The sequence below is a fragment of the Euphorbia lathyris genome, chromosome 2 (assembly GCF_963576675.1).
Source record: "Euphorbia lathyris chromosome 2, ddEupLath1.1, whole genome shotgun sequence".
Taxonomy (NCBI): Eukaryota; Viridiplantae; Streptophyta; class Magnoliopsida; order Malpighiales; family Euphorbiaceae; genus Euphorbia; species Euphorbia lathyris.
Genome location: NC_088911.1, coordinates 139,389,940 through 139,395,939, shown reverse-complemented (window position 1 = coordinate 139,395,939; position 6,000 = coordinate 139,389,940).

The following is a 6,000-nucleotide window of genomic DNA, read 5'->3' as shown; positions in this document are numbered from 1 at the left end:
GTTTTTGCTTGTCTATTCAAAATTCAAAAACTTGTGAATTTTTCCTCTTTCGTTATTTCTTTTCCGGCGTCATCTTTTCCGGCGTTGACCTCTTATTTTCGTCACTTTTCTGTGTTGTCTTTCCCATGTAAGTTTTCCTCTTCATAACTTGTACCTTGTTCGGCTTTTTGCTTCTGTTTATTTCTTTTCCTCAACATGTCGAACCCCGACCTCGACTTCGCACCGTTCGATGAGAACTACGTCCGCGAGGTTTCTCATGAAGTTGATGAGATGGTTGATGAAGTTTCAACCAGTTCTCATGGGTCTGATTCCCACCCCGCTGACTTCCTCCATCTGGCGAATACAACCGACGAGGTCTAGATTTTGACCCTAAGAAGTTGATTCTGCCACCTGTCCCAACCCCTCGTTTGTTACCAAAGAGGGACAGGTCGGGAAGCCTAGTTTGTCGCGAGACCATTGAGGATTTGCGGGTGCAATATCCTTGGCTCCAAGGTCTCGAGACCATCATTCCCGGGGAGGATAGAGGACCGGGCGATTACCCAAAGGGGTATTTCATCATTTTCGTCGCCCAAATTATCTGCGGCTTCACTTATCCGCTGGCGGATGAGATTGCTTCCGTCCTCGGCGGTTACGGAATCGCACCCGGGCAGTTACATCCAAATGGATGGGCCGACTTGACCCTGGATAAATTTCTGGCGGATTGTTTGGAGGTTCCTTTCTCGCTCAAAATTTTCTCCAAGCTTCATCATTTCAAGAGTTCGGCGGGATATTTCACTTTCATCCGCCAGAGCGGATACTATGGTTTTGACGAGAAGCTGAACAAGATCCGCGAGTGGGATCGCTCTTACTTTTTTATCAAGTTTAATGAGGGAAATCTGAACTTCCTTCGCCGTTGGGGCCGGCCCAATGTGAAGAGTTTGAACTTCGGTTACCCCAGCAAGGAAGAATCCGCTGTCATCGAGTTCCTGAAGAGTACCCCTCCTTTTGTATGGACATATGATCAGGCCTTCCATATGCTAAGGAGCCGAGTAGCGATTGCCTACCGCGAGGGGGATCGCGTGGTCTATATCCCTTATCGCGTTTTTGTACAAGGTACTTTTTATTTCCAAGTTGATGATTTCTTTTAACCCTTTGCAGGGGTGATCCTTTATCTCAAATCGCTGCAGATCGGGAGGCTAAAGCCCTAGCGAGAAGGAAGAAGCGGATGGCGGGAACCGCTTCCGTTGTAGGGGCGGATTCTTCTGGAGGAACGATTCCTTCCATTGAGGCGGCTTCTCCTGTAAAGGCCTCCATTTCACAAGGTCCCGCTTCTGCCTCCGAGGATCTTCCTTTGATGAGGAAGCGGAAGATAAGTGCGGATACAGAGTCTTCTCGTCCCAAGAAGAAGAACACCTCCGTGTCCCTTACTGTTGGCGGTACACCCGTATCCGCCTCATCCAAAGGAAAGAGCAGTACCCCAATTCATGAGGTATCTTGATCTATTCCCTCTTTCTATATTGCTACTTTTTTCCTCATGAGCTATCTGCTATTCTCTTGATATTTTTCTTTACGCCTTTGCAGCCAATTCCCGACATCAGCGGATGGTGGACTAGGACCTTTGGCATGGCCGTGAGTTTTTCTTGCAAGGACATTGTCTCTTCCATATGCAATGTCCTCGGGCGGCTTCCCTCTGCTTCCCGTGTGCGCGAACAAGTACCGCTCCCTACCGCTGTGGAGGGGATCGAGAAGCGTTCTGTAGAGGTATATTGTTGCTTGTCATTCTCTTTCAAGGATCTTGCGTCCATTGTAACCGCCTATTTCTATTCGCCCTTTTTTATTCGTGAGCCGTCTTATATGCAGATTATCAATTTCGCTGAGGGCATTCTCCGAAGGGATGCCGAGCGAGCCAAGGAGTTGGAAGGTCTTAGTACTGAATTGGCGACTCAGAAGTCGCTTTATGATGATGTCCAAAGGAAGGTGAAGGTCCTAGAAGGCGCCCTTCAGAAGGCTGTGAGCGAGAAGGAGGAGGCTCTTAAATCTCTTCAGGCTAAGTCCGATGAGCTGCGAAAGGCCCTCGATGATCTAGCTGATTCCAAGGAGACACAAAAGAAGAGGGCTGAGGAAATTCTGGCTGAAGACGGTGCCCGCATCTACTGGTATGGGGAGCGGATTCATGCCGCTTATGAGCATGGACATCAGGGTCTCGTACTTAACCGCCCCAAGGTTCCCATCCCTGAAAAGGATTTAACTGAGAAGTGGGACAAGCTGGAAGCCGAGGATGCTGATATGGATGAGGTGCTCCTCTTAGATTGGAAGAGTTTTCAGGAATCTCCAATTATCGGCGAGATCCCTACCCGGAATGCGGAAGAAGGGGCACCGCAGGACATCTCTCAGCCTGAGCAAGAGGTACCGCCCTCTGAAGCAGTTATTGATTCGAGGGTTGAGGATTCGCTTGAAGTAGATCCGCCCACTGGAGGAGATGAGGGAGTCGCTGGAGGCGAGGAAAGCAATAGGGGTGAAGGAGAGGAAGCTGTAGCATAGTTTAATTTATATTTGGACTTTTTGTATGTAACAAACTGCCCGTATATATTAATTTTCTTTCACTTGCCGCTTTGCCTATACGTGCGATTATTGTCACTTTATTTTCATGTATGATCCTTGCCTTTTGCCGACTTCATACTTGTAATTCTTCATAGTAATTTTTGCTTTCGCTAGGGTGGCCAAACCCTTTTTGCAATTTTTGAGTACTCGTTTATTCGCTTAATTTTATGTCTTACTCTATTATTTTTCTTTCGAAAATAATATAATCATAAGGTTAATCATAAGGTTTTGCGAGTGATGCGTAATCATGCATCCGCCTTTCTTTAATAGGCAACACATTTATGTGTTTTTTGAGTTTAACCCTAAGGGTTTTGCGAGTGATGCGTAATCATGCATCCGCCTTTCTTTAATAGGCAACACATTTATGTGTTTTTTGAGTTTAACCCTAAGGGTTTTGCGAGTGATGCGTAATCATGCATCCGCCTTTCTTTAATAGGCAACACATTTATGTGTTTTTAAGAACAATCCGCATTCGGACGTAACATATTGAATAAATGTAATAATTGAATACCTTTATTGATAAAGAGAAAATGTTTATTACATAGGTACACCAACTGTGTGGGATCAAAGCCTCATTAAAACCTTTTATCAGAAAACCCAATGGGAAAAACTCATAAAAGGAAAAAGAGTACTCGTCATTTCCTCGAACTACTCGGCCTTTTTATATAGGCGTAGATTCTCTAGATTCCAGGTGCGCGGGAGCTTTTTTCCGCTCATTTCTTCTATTTCAAAAGTGGCTGGTCCCAGCTTCTTGGATACTTTGTATGGCCCGATCCAGTTGACGCCCAGCTTGCCTTTGCCATCTCTAGATTGTATTTTATCCGCTTTTTTCAAGACCAAGTCGTTCTCGTTGATTATTACTTTTCGCACTCTTCTGTCATGATATTTCTTGATTCTATTGCGGTACACTGCTATTCGCATGTAAGCTTTTTCTCTTCGTTCCTCCACAGAATCCAAAGCATCTCTAATGTTGATAGGATTTTGTGTGTCGTAATAATAAATTATCCGATCTGTGGGCGACTTGATTTCAACAGGTAGGACTGCTTCGGCTCCATAAACTAGCGAGAAAGGTGTTACGCCTGTTGCTGCCTTTACAGAGGTTCTGTATGCCCACAACATATGGGGTATCTCATCCGCCCAACCTGTTTTTTTGTCTCCTAGCCGCTTCTTGATGCCTTGAATCATGGCCCTGTTGGTAACCTCCGTCATACCATTCGATTGGGGATGGTTTACGGAAGAAACATGATTTTTGATCCCCATGCTTTCGCAGTATGCTTTGAACTTGGCACAGTTGAACTGGGTGCCATTGTCGGTTATGAGCTTTTGCGGGATTCCAAATCGCATGATAATGTTCTCTCGTAAGAACTCGATCATTCGCTCAGGTGTTTGTGCGGTTACTGCCTCCGCTTCTACCCATTTGCTGAAGTGGTCAACTGCGACTATCAAGTACTTCCTTTTCTTTGTCGTTTCTGGGAATGGGCCCACTATATCGATTCCCCATGTTGCGAATGGCCACGCCGTCATTATAGCGATTTGTTCGGCTCCGGGAATATGCTTTTCATTCGCATGTATTTGACAATTGTGACATTCCGCAACCATCTTCTGAGAATCTTCCACCACCTTGGGCCAGTAGTATCCCATCAGTTTGACCTTTCTTGCCAACGCCGCCGAAGCTTCGTGCGCGCCACAAATTCCTTCATGTAGTTCTCGCAGCACGTAGTCTCCTTCGTTGCGACTAATGCATTTCAACCATGGACATGTGTACGATTTCCGATACAAAGTTCCATCCCGAACTGAGTATCGAGCTGACTGCCCAATTAGCTTTCTGGCTAAGCTCTTATCAACCGGTAAATCTCCCTGCTCCAGATATTGGCGGATGGGCATCCGCCAATCTTCATCGTCTTCCAGTTCTTCGATGACCATAATCTGATCAACCTCGAATGCTGGTGCCGATTTTATTTCCAAATTGCATGCCTTTTGACTCCATGGTTCTCTACTTGCCGCTGCTTTTGCCAATTCGTTAGCCTTTGCATTTTGGCCTCGCGGAACATGCACCATCTCCCAAACGACTCCCTTGTGCGTTAACTCTTGTGTCAATCTGCCGACCACCTGATGGTATTTTACTAGCTCCTCCTGTTTCACCAGATAATTTTTTGTGATCTGGTTTATCAAGAGTTTGGAATCGCTGTAGATTACCACCCTTTCTGGGGTGAGTTCATTGAGCAATTTCAATCCGCATATCATTGCTTCGTACTCTGCGGCGTTATTTGTAGTTTTGAAAGTTAATTTTGCTGCATAGCATAGGCGAATAACCTCCGGGCCCTTGATGACGACTCCCAGCCCAACTCCATCTGTAGATAATGCCCCATCTGTGTACATGCTCCACTCTTCTTTTTGTGTTTTCGGCCATTCCTCATCATCCCAGGTGAATTCATTCACGAAATCGGCGAGTACTTGACTCTTTAGCGCCGGTCTTCCTTCATAGCGAATATCGAATTCACCCAGGCGAATTGACCATTCCATCAACCGGCCGGATGCGTCAGGTTTCTGTAGTACCTTTCGCATTGGGATGCCAGTTCTCACAATGATAGTATGCGCCTGAAAGTATGGTTTCAATCTAGCCGCCGTGGTTATCACTGCGAGGGCCATTTTGTCCAACTTCGAATACCGGAGTTCTGCATCCTTCAAGACTTTGCTCACGTAGTACACTGGATATTGTTGCCCTTCTTCTTCTCGCACCATCACAGTGCATATCGCCATATTGGTGACGGATACGTAGAGAAATAAATCTTCTCCCTCCTCCGGCCTGCTCATTAAGGGCGGATAACACAGTAATCGCTTTATCCCCTCGAATGCTTCTTGACAATCCGGCGTCCATTCAAAGGACTTGGATTTTTTGATGGGATTGTAGAAAGGTTGACATCTCCTAGCTGAGCATGATATGAATCGCCCTAATGCCACCAACCGCCCATTCAGTCTCTGTACTTCTCTTATGCTCCTCGGCGTTTTCATCTCCATTACTGCTTTAACCTTCTCGGGATTCGCCTCAACTCCCTTGCCGCTAACAATGAAACCCAGGAACTTTCCCGCCCTTGCTCTGAATGTGCATTTCTCTGGGTTCAATTTGAGGCCATATTTGATTAGCACTTCCAGGATTTCTTTGATATCCTGCGGGTGGTCTTGCATTTTCTTGCTTTTGATGATCATGTCATCAACGTAGATCGAGAAGTTCTCGCCGGATTTGTCTGAAAATATCTTGTTCATCATCCTCTGGTATGTTGCTCCCGCATTTTTCAATCCAAAGGGCATCACCTTGAAGCAATAAGTCGCCTGGTGAGTTATGAACGATGTTTTGATTTCATCCGCCTTCTCCATGGGTATCTGATGGTAACTGGATTTCACGTCGGTGATTGATAAAGC